This window comes from Neovison vison, chromosome 7 (genome assembly GCF_020171115.1).
Source record: "Neovison vison isolate M4711 chromosome 7, ASM_NN_V1, whole genome shotgun sequence".
Taxonomy (NCBI): Eukaryota; Metazoa; Chordata; class Mammalia; order Carnivora; family Mustelidae; genus Neogale; species Neogale vison.
In genome coordinates, this window is record NC_058097.1 from 7,378,472 (window position 1) to 7,394,243 (window position 15,772).

Below are 15,772 nucleotides of genomic sequence, written 5' to 3' on the forward strand. Positions count from 1 at the left end.
AAACACCCAAATGATAAATCCATAGTGGGAGAACTGCCCATATGTTACAGATTGGCTTAACATGGTTGAGGCATTAAATAAAAGAAGTCTGGGAAACAAAAACCTTTATCAGCTTTATTAGCATTGAACTCTGTGGCTTCCACTGGGGCTGACACACTTAATTAAAGATGCTCTGGTCTAATTAGGTTGCACATCAAATATACAAATATGAGCTTTTAAAAAGCCCAGTGATTGGAGTTTGGATTCCCTCTGGTGTGCATATTTATTTCATCCCAACACCAGAACCTTCTCTGGTGCGATCTGGACACTGTTGTGCAGTTCCACCCTGTCTGGAAGGAGTAGGCGTGATGCTCTTTGTGCTGAACTTCTTAGTGTCCAGAGGAAGCTAGAGAAAGCAGACTTGTCTTACTTTCTTTTTCTTTAGAAGAGGACACATCTTGAAGAATTCATCCAGAAAGCCATTTTGGCCATAGTTTTGATTCAACATTTTTTTGGGCTATTTAGATCACCAGTTGCCATTATCATCATCATCGTCATCATCACAATCACAATTATTACACTTTACTGAGAACCTGTTTGGCATTGGCTGCTGTTTTATATAAGCTAGCCCATTTGTACTGTCATGGCTTTGGGAAAAAAAATTAGTATCACTTGTCTTGGTTATCTATTGCTGCATAACGAATTACCCCCATGATTTCTGTGGGTCAGGAATCTGAGCATGAATGGATTAGCTGGGTCTTCAGTTTCAGTCATCCCCCAGGCCTATGGTCTCATCTGAGGCCCCAATTGGGGAAAAATCCATTTCCAATTTTGTTGACTCATGTGGTTATTGGCAGGATTCATTTCCTCATGGGCTATCAGAATGAACACCTCAGTTCCTTACTGGCTGTTGGTTAAAGGCCTCCCTTAGTTCCTTGCCACATGAGACTTTGTAGGGCATCTCAGAGGGAGTGAGATGGACAACCAAGATGGAAACCATAGTGTTTCTATAAACTAATTTCAGAAGTAATGTTAAGTCTGGCCCACAGTCGATGAGAAAGTTATACAAGGGTGATGATCAGGAGTCAGGGTCACGGTTGCCATCTTAGGGGCCGCCTACCACATCAGTCTTCTAATTCTTCAGCTGTCAAATGAGGTAGCATTAATGTCTACCTTGGGGGTTGTTGTTCAAAGTTAAACAAAGATTTTGAACAGTAGCTGGTACATAGTAAGTTTTTTGTAAATGATAGCTATTGCTGATATCTTACAATCCTTCCAATAACACAGTGGGTTAAATAGAAATATTCCAGTTCTAGGGAGGAAGAAACATAAACTTAAGAAGGTTACATGGCCATGATCATGAATATGCTCTTGTACTCTGCTTTGAAAATTCTTCACCTTCCTGAACTCTGATCTCTCTCATCTTCTGAGTGATACTGCTATGCTTTATCCCAGTTTCCTGTCCTATTCTGTAGTCTTCTAGGTAGAAGCCTGGAGTAATGATACTGCTTATCTCATCTATTTCTTGTCTCTCAAAATTTTTAAAGTCCTGTGATGCTTATTCTTTGTCTGAAAACCATCATTTCATGTGTCTTATCTCATCTTCTTGTTGTTGATGGTTATATAGAATGTCGAGTACTAGTTCCTTCAACCTGGACAAGAGTGGAAATTACCCTCATCAATGTAATTTAAAAAATATGTGTAGTTTTACATTTTATGTATTAACTTCATTTAATGTAGGGAAGGAAATGAGACTGTTGAAGTAAATCTGAGGCATATCCATTGAGGAACCAGTTTTGAGGCCCAGCTCTGGCAAAAGGGAGCCTACAAGCATGTCAGTGCTGTAAGCATCCCATCTCAGGGTAGAAAATAAAGTATTTGGAAAGGGTTAATATTTGTTGTTGTTGTTGTTGTTGTTTCCAGGAGAGTGTTTCTTAGGACTTAACACATGGACTCTACTAAAAATGCTGTTGTTTGGGGGTGCCTGGGTGGCTCAGTGGTTAAAGCCTCTGCCTTTGGTTTAGGTCATGATCTCAGGGTCCTGGGATCGAGCCCTGCATTGGGCTCCCTGCTCAGTGGAGAGCCTGCTTCCCCCCATCTCTCTCTGCCTCTCTGCCTACTTGTGATCTTCGTCTGTCAAATAAATAAATAAAATCTTAAAAAAAAAATAAAAATGCTATTGTTTGGCTCAAGTTTTATGTTTTGCTGGTTTCTACTTGTTTTCAGTTTACCTGTTGCAGCAGGTGACAGGCATCTCTCTAGCGTTCTGGGAAAATCTGGTGGTGAATGGATTTACATTAATGCGCAGGGGACAGAAGAAAAAGCCAAGGCTGGGTGTCCAGAACTGTCTCTGCGTTAGTCATGCTGAAGGACGTGCCTTCCCGTGCTCGGGAGTCAGCCGAGAGGGTCGTGAGGAGTGGATGCTTCAACCGCCACCACTCCCCTGTGCTGGGTTCCAGCGTAAGTTCCTGGCCAAACTGGGGGCCAAGGAAGTCTATGTGTCCTTTCTTTTTATCCTTTCTTTCTTTTTTGCAGCAATTTGTGCCACATTAACTCCCATGAACCTTGCTTGCCCTAGAGTCCTCTGAAGATGCTTCACTGGACCTGTCCATTCAGGCCCATATGAAGAATTGTCTGACCCCACCCTCCTTTCATTCAAAACTGAACTGTCCGTTGTTTTAGTCTCACAGGGCCCTGAGAGCTGGCAGCTGTAAACATGCGATTTTCCGTGTTCTTGTCTGTCTAATGTCTGTGCCCTCTGTTAGGTGAGAGGCTCCGTGAACATGCAGGAACTGCTCAGCAGGGAAGTCAGTATACAGAGGGCAGCCAGGGTCCGGTTGCGGTTTGAATAAAGGAGGGATGGGTTACATTCAGCTGTTCGTCCGGGTCCTATGAACACCTAACTCAGGCTTAGAAGGCCTGGGTCTGGTCTTTTTCCAAGTGGCTTTACTTCTCAGAAGGTGTTCAACAGGGAAGGCCATCCACTCGGCAGTTGCAGATCTTGCTGTTGCTGCTTTGAGTTGAGAAAGGAGAAAGTGTCTAACGGAGGGCTGGCTATTGGTATTTGGTTTATGCTTAGTAGAATCTGGAAGAATTTTCACTCTTAAGTGCTCTATATTATCCTTTTAAAAAATTAACCATCCTGTAGAGTAGTCTAAATTGCCCTGGGTTTGGAATAAGTAAAAATCTAATTTGCATTTGGGCTGTCACTTACCAGCTTCATGCCTTTGTTAGTTACTTTTTTGAGCTTTGGTTTCCTTCTCTATAAAATGGGGCTAGTATTATCTGCTACCTCCTGAGGTTGCAGTGGGAGTGAGTTAGTAGAGGGACTGGAGAGAATTAATAGAATACTTTGGTGTACAGTAGGTGTTCATGAGTGTTTGCTATACTATAACAGGTAATCTCAAAGGCATCAGTCCCCATGGAGGGCTATGGGGGATTTGGCATTAGAGAGGGTGATATTAAAATGGTTTAGAATGCAGGAATGCCACATAGATTTCTTATTGTGTTCCAAATCTTATTGTGAAATAGTAGTTCCTTGTGTTTTTGTTTTGTTTTGGGTTTTTTTTTTTTTTTTTTTTTTTTTTTTTTTTTTGAGAGGGATCTGAGGTTGCCTGCAAGCTTGGAAGAAGGGGTGCTAGGATGGATTAGCAGTTGCTGCCCTGGTCACAGTGGCAAGCCACATGTCATATGCTGATAATCTCTGAGTTTTCTTAGTGAAACTTTTCTGGTTGTCCAGTGTGGACTGAAGGAGGAGGGATTCAAGAATTGAACAGGGAAAGAATGAGCTGGGAGGTTTGGGCATGTTTTTTCTAGGGAGTTGCTCTGTCCCAGCCCAGCCTGACTGCATGTCCCCAAGATGGTTCCCCAGAGCTGCTGAGTTCCTCCCCATTGGAAGGGAGGGTCCTAGCCAGTCTGTGTGTTTAATGATCCCCTCTTTGTTGCCCTTTGTTTGCCTCTACTGTGGACTCTGAATTTGTTTGCTCAGACTTTCAAGGCTCATTAGGCAGGCCATGTTTGGCTTTCCCTAAAGAGCAACTAGTTGCTTTTTGGACAATGGTCAGCAAACTTTTTCTTTTCTCCTCGATGATTCTTGACTAAATGGGGGATTTTCTTTCTCTCAGAGGTAGTTGCCCCTTACACCAGCCCTACTGATGCCCTGCAGTTATTAACTAATGGAACGAAATGGTGATGGGGAAAGTTGACAAATAGCCAGAAGTATTCTGTGGAAAGGGCCCCGAAGTGGAATGACTTCCAAAGTCTCATCCCAGTGAGGGGGAAATGAAATAATGCACACAGAAATGCTTGAGAATAAAAATTACCAAAGAAATGCTTACTAATTTGTTGTTTTTCCTCTAGGGATTTTATAAAAAAAATGACTTCTCCTCTTGGTGCTTCTTTGCAGGACAGGCTTCTGACTTTCAGATCTTATCTAAATGTCATCATTTCCAAAATGCCCTTCCTAACCACCATCTCTCACAAGTAGTCCGGCACCCCATCCCTCCTGATCATACCACCTGGTTTTCCTCTCATAGCAACTATCAACAGCGGAAGTTGAAGTACTGGGCTACAGATGTGACTATCATCCCATTGCCTGCTTACTTTTGTTTTCTCCACTCCAAGATCCATAAAGGGAACCATGTGTGTCTGGTTTGCCTGTCTATCCCCAATATCTAGCAGATGACTGGCACCCAGTAAGTGCTCAACAAGTATCTGTTGAGTGAGTCTTTTGGGACAAAACATGATATAGGAACAGGATTCGTGGGATTACAATAAATGCAGTCATGGGTTTGTGGCCTGCTTTCATCTCTTATGAGCTGTGTGACATTAGGAAAAAGTTTCCCTGACTGTGTATTTATAGAAAGAGGAAAACCAGAGGAAGGGATGACTATAATTCACTACATGCAGTGACGATGACAGGTTAGTCCTTTACAAATAGGAGCTATTATTATTAAAATGAGTGACTCTTCATTCCTTCCCTTACTCATTCACTCAGTGGTAATTTACCAAGTATTGATTCATTACATACCAGAGGGATTTTTCCCTAGAAGAGAATCAAGTGGCCCTTAGATGTGCTAACTTTTGTTTTTTTGTCTGACTTCTTTGCCCTATTCTGGGCCCAGTCCACCTGGCTCAGGAACAGCTTTAGCCTTTCCTCCCAATGCACAGTGTTCTGTTAAGTCCTTCTTCCCAAGTAAGAGCTACTGGATTAGAGGGAAAAGTTGTTCCTTATATGAGACAAATAGCACTGAGAGAACAGGACCTTGTTAACTATAAAAGTATGGGCTCAAAGTTTGGGGACATAAATAAACAAAGGCATACTTGTGACTTCAAAGATGCTAAGATTCAGACCCAGATCAAAGACTCATTTAATGAGTGCCTACTGCATGCTAGGTACTGTGTACTTAGACCCTCTCATTCTTATTTCAGCTTTTCATCCTGATACCCTCTCCCATCTTCTTCTAAAATCAAGTAGGGCCACTCTTCTCTGAAAATCCAAATCCTGCTTTTGACCCCCACGTCATGTGCCTTGTCCTCCCCAATGAAGATAGCTTCTCCTGTCTTTGAATTCCCCTTGCATTTTACGTTCACCTTTCTTGTGGTAATTTATGAGACTTAAACTCTCAGCTTCCTATTGACATTAAACACCGAGATAGAGAGGAAGATGTGCTGGCAGCATTGTCAAATCTGGAAAGGGAGTGGCACGAGAGCGAGTTTCTGTAATTCTAGCTACTCTGTCCTCCATCCTCAATTTTATGAATTTACCTGGAGTTTGTGGGGATGTCTTACGTTGACCAAATTCACAAGAGACTATTTTATACACGAGAGATTATGCATTTATTTACTGTGGGAGTTCCACCACTGTGGGGACAGGAGTACTTTGGCTAGGTGTTCAGAGCTCTCTCTGGGGCTCCTCACTTCCTGCAGTGTGCCACTATGTCCAGATGCCCCTTTTCAAGAAATGCACCCTTACTTTTCCAGCTGCTCAGCCTATCCTCGAGGACTCATTTTTGATGTGTTTCTCTTCCTCACGCCATACATCCAAATAATCACAAGCCCCACAAATTCCGACTTCCAGATGTCTCCTGAGTTGGCTCTCTTCCATCCGTGCTCACCTGCACTCTCCACGTTTAGACTTCCGTCACCTCCACAACCCTATCACCTTCTAAATCTCATCTTCCTTCACTCTCATTGGTCCACCACGCCACTCTGAAAGTAAGGCCAACCACGAACTTCTGGTAAGTCTTTGAAATGAACTGTTTCTCCCTCTGTCTGAAAGATTAATGTCCAGCAGATGAGTCAAACATTCAACTTGGGTTCTCATCTTGCCTCTCTTGCTGATCATGGATCCAGACCCTTCCAGTTTGCAATCTGTTTCCCTCCCGGGAATGCTCTTCCTTCTTTTCTTCTTGGCTACCACATATATGAACGAGTCATACTAGACCCCAGAACCTAAAATGCTCTTCCTGAATACTCTCTTAAGACACAGCTTTCTATCTTGTCTGCCTCTCCAACGTAGCAGAGAGAAATTAGTGTCCAAGACAGCTCATTATTAATGTCTTTGGACTGAATCCTGGCTGAGAAAGGGGAACAAGAAACTCTTTGTAGGGCTCCAGTTTCAGACATGTAGGAGAATGTTCTTTAGCAGAAACATGCTGTAAAAACAGTTATTTTCTAGCGAGGATACTAGGCAAGGCACCATGGACAGGTTCCTTGTCTGGGGGCCATACTTCCTGCCAGAGCACACATCTGAGGGGTTTTAACCCCTCCCTTAGAATAAAGAGAAAAATGCCTAGAAATGCATTTCCATTTACATGATAAATTTCTGGGAGACAACTGATGTTCTTCTGGACAAGTGACAGATTCTTCTACAAGTCTATGGTTACTTTACCACCTGGACCAGACTCTTACCACTCTGATTTTCTCCCTTCCAGATACCATCTGCCACCCCTGATCCTGTGAGGCTGTTATCATTTACCCCATTTTTAAAATGATGAACTTAAGGAAGATTAAGACATGTTCACAGTTGTTTCCCAGTTAGTGTCAGAGCCCAGATTTGAACCTAACGTCTCTGGGTCCATAACACAGTATTTCTGTCTGATCACCCTCATTCCAAAAATAAAGAAAATAAAATAATTAATCATTTAAAGCAGCTTTTAGACACGACCTTTAAGTAACTTTCCTAATTTCTTCACTCTGGGATGTTTACAGAGAACATTTTAGACTTTTCAGGAGGAATTCAGAGACTGTGTAGGAGACATTGACTCCATTCATCCACCAACACAAAGTGCCAGATTCTGTTTCCGGGGGGAGAAAAGAGAAGAGGAGAAGAATTCAAAGGAGAGGCAGCTGCTGAAAAAACTTTAATTTTTTAAAGCTATAAGACAATATATGCTCATTGTACACATTTTAGATAAAGCAGAAAAGTATAAAAACAACAAGCACCATGTTTCATACTAAATACTACAATGTAGTGGACATCTGTTATTTATCCACACATATATATTATATATATTCAATACTTTTATTTATATGTATATAAATACATATTCCTGATCACCAGAAATGGATTTTTACCAACCTGTAGAAATAAAAGTATTGAATATTATATATATATGTATATTCTGGTGATCAGGAATAATAATGGCTATCTGGGTTTAATGCCTTTTTAACTCTTTACCAGCTGTGTGGCTTGGGCAAGATATTTCACCTTTCTTAGCCTCAGTTTCTCCATCCATAAAGTGGCATTGTTCTGAGGATTACATTAGTTACTAAAGGTAAAGCACTGAGATCGTTGCTGCATACACAGTAATCACTCCATTAGTGCTCATTGCTGCCAGCAGCAGTGGCAGTAGCACTGGAAATTCTAGTGCGGACGGCAATACTACGTGCAGAAAGATGCAGACAGCAGAGCAGGCAAGAGAATCTGGGTGGCATTCATGTTTCTTGGTTCAACTTTGTTTCCAAGCTCTGCTGAAAACTTTTTCTTCTCAGGGTTGGTGTTTCAAACTGTTGTGGGGTTCTGTGAGCCAGAATATTCCATTTTTATCTGATCTGGGTAACTTGAGTTCCTTACACTTGCCATCAAGAGTCCAATAACTAAATTTATTGGCACTTTACATGTTTAATATAAAAGAGATAATTACAAAAGTTATATAACAAATACCTCTGTCCATTAATTAGGAAAAATAAAATTTAACACTTTGTATTTTTGCTTCAGATTTTTATATTGATAATTATTATTATGATATAAAATGTGACATATCAGTAAAGCCTCCTTTGTACCCCCACCAGCTACATTGCCCTTCTCTGCTTCCCAAAGAAAGCTACTGTCTTGGCAAATATCCTTCACTTCCATAATTTTTATTCATTTGCTACATCAGTATGTATCAATAGGTAATATATGGTATGAGAATGCATTAGTGGTATATTATGCAATGCTTATCCTTCTGTAACTTGCTTTTAAAATTCAACATACTTATAAATCAAGTTCTTTCACTTAAGTGTTGAATTTTTCATTATTTGAATGTAACATGCTTTATTTCTTTCTCTCCTGATGAACACTTAAGTGTTTTCTCTCATTTATTTATATATTTGTTTATTTTGCTCTCACAAACCATTAACACGTTTGTTAATTTGTGTGTGTGTGTGTGTGTGTGTGAGAGAGAGAGAGAGAGCATTTCTCTTAAGTACATACTTAAGTGATGTTACGGGTTGGCAAGACTTAGATAACATTACTAGATGCTGTCATTTTGCCCAAATATCCATTTATCAGTAGTGTACACATGATTCTTCCAACATTTGATATTGTCATCAAAAATGTAAAAAGTTTTTGGGTAAAAAATGGTATTTTATAGTTGTTTAACTATATCTCCTTTGTAAATGGGAAAGTTGTGGAACTTTTCATGTATTTTTTTTTAATCATGTTTGCTTTTTTATGAACTAAATGCATGTAGGTTTTGCTAATTTTTATATTGAGCTATTTGTCTTTTCTTTATTGAATATTAAATGTTCTTTATATATTCTGATACTTATCAATTGTCAGTTGAAGTCATTCTCCTGGGCTGTGGCTTGTCTTTTGTATTTTAATGGCCCCTTTAGTTATATAGAAACTGAAAATTCAATTTTAGTCAGAATTCACATTCTGTCTCTTTATGATTGGTTCTTTTTGATGTCTTATTTAAAAGAATAATTTATTATCAGTGAGTTATATCTATATAATTTTACATTTCTTTTTTATTAAAAATTTGATTTTTATTTCCAATTTTATACATTTATTTCACCTAGAACTTATTTTTCTGTAAGGACTTATTTTATTTCTTTCCTAAATGAATATCATTTGTAGCAGCACATTTTAATAAATAGTCCATCGTTTCTTCACCGATTGGTAATGTCAACCTTTGTTGTTATCAAGTATCTGTGTACGTGTGACTCTGTTTCTTCGTTCTCCATCTAATCCTATCCCATCCCTTCCCATCCCATCCCAAATCATGCTATCCCATTCCGTTCTATGTTTATGTATCCCTGGGTCATGCTTAATTGCTATAGTTTAAATATGCTATCTAAGGACACCTGGGTGGCTCAGATGGTTGAAAGTCTGCCTTCAGCTCAGGTCATGATCCTGGGGTCCTGGGATTGAGCCCCACTTTGGGCACCTGGCTCAGTGGGGAGCCTGCTTCTCCCTCTCCCTCTGCCTCTTCCCCTGTTCATTGTCTCTCTCTCAAAAGAATAAATAATATCTTTTAAAAACATTATCCTATCTTATGGGAACATACCTGAAGTGGTTTCAGAACTTGTTTGTAAATTCTTTGACACTTTTCCCATCAAGAGGTCTAGTTCCCTGCTCCTTGATTCTGGAAAGACCTACCTGACTATTTCAAACAGAAAGGATGCTGTGTGACTTTTAAGGCTGGATCATAAAATGTGATACAGCTTCCATATGGCTGTCTCAGGATTGAGCCACCATGTTGTGAGGAAGCCAAGCAGCCCTGTGGAGGGGCCAGGTATGAGTGCTGTAGCCAATAGCCCAGCCTAAGTCCCAGCCATCAGTCAGCCTCAATGGCCATTACAGGTGAGTTAATGAGCTTTTAGATGGTAGCAGCCCTGAGCAGTACTTTCAACTTCTTCTGGTGCCTTTCAGTGTAGAGATGAGAGGTTTCCACCAAGATCTGCCCAAACTGTAGATTTGTGAACAAAATAAATTATTGTTTCGAACAATTTAGAATTGAGCAGATTTATTATACAATATATATTGGAAGAGTTTCACCTTCTTATTCTTCTTAAGTTGTCTGTGCAATTCTTGGATCTTTCTCTTCAATATGAATTTTAGGACCTCTTTGTCAACTCCATGAAAAACCCTGTTGGAATTTTAATTGTAACCATATTGAATTTATAGATTAATTTGGAGAGGCTTGAATTTTTAATGGTATTAATTTTCTCATTTATAAATATTGTATAAATTTATAAGTCTTTATATCTTTCAATGATTTTTTTGGTATTTCCTCCACATTTTAATAGCTTTTATTTATATTTTAATAGCCTTATTTCCTTATGTTAATTAAGTATCTTGATTTTTTTTTTCTATAATACTTTCTAACTGGTTAGTGCTGGTTTATGGGAATGTTATTTATTTTTATTTAGACATCTTATCCAGAAGTCTTGCTAAATTATCTTTTTAGTTGTAGTAGTTTTGTTTTACTGTATAATCCATAAGATGATATCTAATTTTTATATAAAATCTATTTTTTCTTTTTATTTCTAATCTTTAACTCTTATTTCTATTTCTTGGCCTACCCCATGAACTAAGGCCTCCAGAACAATGAGATAAAAGTGATTGTAGCATATATGTCCATTTCCTGACTTTAAAAACAATGTTTCTAATATTTTACAATTAAGCATGGATTTTATAGTAGGTTTTTAGAAATAACTTTGTATCAGGTTAAAAATTTTTCCTTCTGTTCCTAGTTTCCTAAGATTTTGTCATGAGTGAGTATTTAAATTTTATAAAATGTTTTACCAATATTGTTTAAAATGATTCTTTTCTACTCTTGAGCCATCCTTGCATTTCTAGGATAAAAATCTGCATTATCATTGGCTTCTTTTTCCTCTGTACAGGGTCATGAAAGCCATCAGAGGATTGGAAGTCTATTTATAATCTCTGGATTAACTGGTATATAGATAACATTTGATGATCCAATCACCCCTGGCTTTCTGATTTTTTTTGATTCTCCCTTTAAATCTACATCTCATAGAGAGTGTTGAGTGCTCCCATCAGGAGGTACAGAATGTCTGCTTGTAGCTCTTTTTGATGTTAAAATTTATCATTGGTTCAGGTATGGTCAACTCACTCTATCCTTTTATAAAATTCCCCACCATCTTCCCACCTGATAGCTTAATTAGCTGTTGATAATCATTGCCCAGATCTATGATTTTATTAAATGTTGTAAAGTGGTGATGTTCTAAGTCTATCTTTGTTTCATTTTTTAACTTGGAAATCTTCAGGAAAGAAGAACTTTTATTTTCCTCTCTCTCTTCCTTATTCTTTTATTTTTAATTTTTTTTTTAAAGATTTTATTAATTTATTTGACAGACAGAGATCACAATTAGGCAGAGAGGCCCGCAGAGAGAGAGGAAGGGAAGCAGACTCCCTGCTGAGCAGAGAACCCAATGCGGGGCTTGATCCCAGGACCCTGGAAACATGACCTCAGCCGAAGGCAGAGGCTTTAACCCACTGAGCCACCCAGGAGCCCTCTTTTATCTTTAATTTTTTAAAGAAGATTTTATTTATTTATTTGTCAGAGAGAGAGTGTGTGCACAAGCAGCGGGAATGGCTGGCAGAGGGAGAAGCAGACTCACCACTGAGAAGGGAGCCCAATGTGGAACTCGATCCCAGGAGGTCCTGGATCATGACCTGGGCTGAAGGCAGTTGCTTAACCATCTGACCCACCCAGGCTCCCTCCTTCTTATTTTAAACTGAGGGAGAATTCATCTAGGAAAGGAGGGGAGCAAATAGTTGATTTTTCTCCTTTTTATTTTCCAGTTTTCAAAACAATGAGTTTAGTTTTCCAGCATCCTCTAGCAGTGACTGTCTTTGTTCATTCCAGCTGTTGAAACAAAATACCATGGACTGGGTGCCTTATAAACAACAGAAATTTATTCCTCATAGCTTGCGAGGCTAAAAATCTGAGATCAGGGTGCCAGCATGGTCATCTGAAGGCCATCTACTGGGTCTTAGACTTCTTGTTATATCTTCATGTGGTGGAAGGGACTAGGGAGCCCTGTGGGGTCTCTTTCATGAGAACACCAATCCCATTCATGAGGGTGTTTGTTCTCATGATAATAAGTACCTCCCAAAGACTCCACCTTCAAACTCTATCATATTGAGCATTATTCCAATATATGAATTGGAGGTTGGATACAAATGTTTAAACCATGGAATGACAAATTTTAAAATGACACATGAATTTTAACATGATTGATATGTTTAAATCAATGACAGGTAGTATTCCTTTTATGCTCAAATTGCCCCATCATTGGCCAATGGAATTTGCTTCAAGTTGGCTTCTGTGTCCTTTGATGTGATCCCAGAAGTCTTGGTGACTCATGCTTTCCTCTTTGTCTCTGGCTCATCTTGCTCATTTCCTGTGCTTAGATCTGCAATCAGCCATTTCTTCAAGGAGCAAGTACTTTCTATCAGTGAGAAAAGGTATTTTGAGACCAGAGTCTGGACACTGGGCTCTTTGTATTTGGTTTGTCATTATGCACAGGACTTTTCTGCAGACGGCTCTAAGAAAAACACATTTTTATGAATAACTACATTGAGTTAATACTGACAGTACAAATGCTCAAAACTAATATTTCCTTGCAGTTCTTTTTGACCTTAGGATACATCCATTTGAGACTCATGGTCAAATTATATTTTAAAGTCACTTGGAATAATGTCTTTTGATCATGGCATACATAGTTAGGTTCTTTGTTTCCTTTAGTTTTCAATTTTGAAGAACTTTTTCTTATTCTGATTTGGTTTTTTCAATACAGCTTGGTAAACTATTTATGTAGCTCTAGAGGCATGTCTGAAGAACAAGAGATATTCAGAGAAATCTAGCTTTTACCCCAACTCTCCACCCTATTCTTTCACTTGTCCCTATGTGGCAACTTAAAAAAAAAAATACAGGCACTTTTGTGCCTGCATTTTTAAAATTAGAAGCAGGTTCACTAATACACACTTATTCTTCCATAAATAAGAGGAAATGTACTCTACATGCTTTTCTGTTCCTTACATTTTTAAAACTAATGACATTTTTTGATGATCACTCCATAGCTATATGTAGATCTCTTTTATTCCTTTTTATAATGCATGGTAGTTTATTCTTTTGGTAAACATTTGTATTTGTAGTTTTTTGCTAGTTGTTTTCTATCACCTTATTTTTTTGCCAGCATGCCTTTGGGATTTCTGAGTAAAGGGTAAATGCATGTATAACTTTGCTAGACAGTTTAAAATTCCTTGCCATAGGGGTTGTACCATCTAAAAATTCTACCAATAAATAGTAAAGCCCCCGTTTTTCCCCTCACCAACACAGTGTGTGTGTGTGTGTGTGTGTGTGTGCGCACACATGTGAGTGCTTGTATATGTGTATGCAGTCATCTTGTGTAGATGTGAAATTCTATTTAGCTGTAGTTTTACTTTTCATTTTTCTTTTATTAGTAAGAGTGAGCACTTTTTCACACATTTGGGTTGTTGTGTTTCTTTTTCTTTGACTCCTGTATCTTTTTGTTTTGTTTTGATATAGGATTGCTGGGCTTTCTTTCTCTATTCACAGAAACTTTTAATATATTGAGTTTGTTGACATTATTGTGATATAGGTTGAAAACATTTTTCCCTTTTGCTTTTTTTTTCACATATTGAAAAAAATATTTTGCCACCTGTTCTAAAATTATTCCCATAATCATTCCCTTATTCCACCCTCTGACCTCAACAATTTCCAGCAAAGGGATATATTTTAAATGCTGAGTTCTAGAAAAAGCAAAGAAATGTCCATTCTTCCAGAGAGCTGTGGTTGCCTTCAGGAGAGGGGCTCTTCATGAGGAAGGTCTGCAGGTCCAGGAAGAAACCTACTTTCTCATGAATATTTGGGAGGGAGCTCTGGAGAATCCAAGTCACAGGAATTGTCTGGGTGTGGAAAGAACAGTATCTCAAGAATCCTGAAGTTACAGGTTTGAATCCAGCTTTGTCACATCCAGACTGACCTTACCATTCTTGAGACTGTTGTACTTCCTTCATAGGTGACATCGTCAGGTAAAGTGGTAGCAGATGTAACGGACCCTTGCATTTAGTTGGCCTTGTTTGATTAATGAAAGTGAATAAGCCTCTTTTCTGCAATTTGGGTGTCAGAATTTTAGATTTTCCTCTTCTGGCCATTGTTTTTTCTACTCTTTAAGGGCAACCAATTCATTTCTTCTTCTATGCCTGTGATTCTTTCCAGCAAGCAAGTTGCTGGTTACCTTATTTGAAGCCTTTTACTTTCCACCAGTTCTCAGACTCCCGTGGAACTCTGCCCACCAGCTGCCAGGCTTTGATATTTCTTATATGAGTCACAAGTAGCTTACATAGGTTGTGAATGCCCGCATGCCTTCCTTGGGGGCTCTTGCCAGGAGGTCTGATGGTCCCATCATCCAAAGTTTCCTCCACATCTTAGATATTGTGCTTAATCTGATTGTCCAATTTTGCCAGCTGATTGTCCAAATTTGCCTTCAGTTTTAATACTGGGACATGTAAGTAATAAAAATAGTAAAACATAAAGCAAATATTCTTGGGGATATTTTGCAAGGACTGACCAAGTCCATATGTTCTGTGTGTACATGGCTAGTCGTATTAGTTCTGTATCCAAAATATGTTCCCTATCTGATTGCTTTTCCCCACTTCTGTGCCACCTCCTCTGTCCAAGCTACTGCCTCCTATCTGTGTTCCTGCAAGAGGTTTTTAACTCTGTTTACCTCTCACTCAGCTGCCACCCAGTCTTCTCCAGAAGCTCACTTGAATCTATCACTGCCTGATTAGAAATGACTGAATGTCTTCTCATTGCACTTAGAAAGATATGCAGACTCCTTATTGCATCTGCAAGGATTCGTATGATCTGATCTCTTCTCTGATGCCAGGGGCTTCTAACCTCCAACTTGTTTGGTGTCTCCTATCATCCTGCCCTTCCTCTCATCCCTCAAAGCAGCCACATGCATTCCTGCTTTGGGGCCTTTGCACCAGCAGTTCACTCTGCCGTGGTCATCATGGAACATACTCTCTTTCTTTTTTAATACTTCAGTTTAAAAGTATACCATCTTAGTTGCAGGTGTATAACACGGTGATCTGATATTTGTCAACACTCTGAAGTGATCGCAGAAGTCTAGTTACCATCTGTCACCATACTACGTTACTACAATATTATTGACTATATTCCCTACGCCATATTTTATACCCCAGTGACTTACTTATTTTATAACTGGAAGTTTGTACCTCTGAATCCCCTTCACCTAGTCTGGTCATCCCCGACACAAAAACCAGTATGTTTCCTACATCTGTGAGCCTGTTTCTGTTTTGTTTGTATATTTGTTTTTTAGATTCTATATGTAAGTGAGATCATATGGTATTTGTCTTCCTCTATCTGATTTAATTTTATTTAGAATGATACTCTGTAGGTCCATTCATGGTGTTGCTTATGGCAAGATTCTGTTCTTTTTTATGGCTGAGTAATGTTCCAGGGTGTGTGTGTGTGTACTACATCTTCTTCATCCATTTATC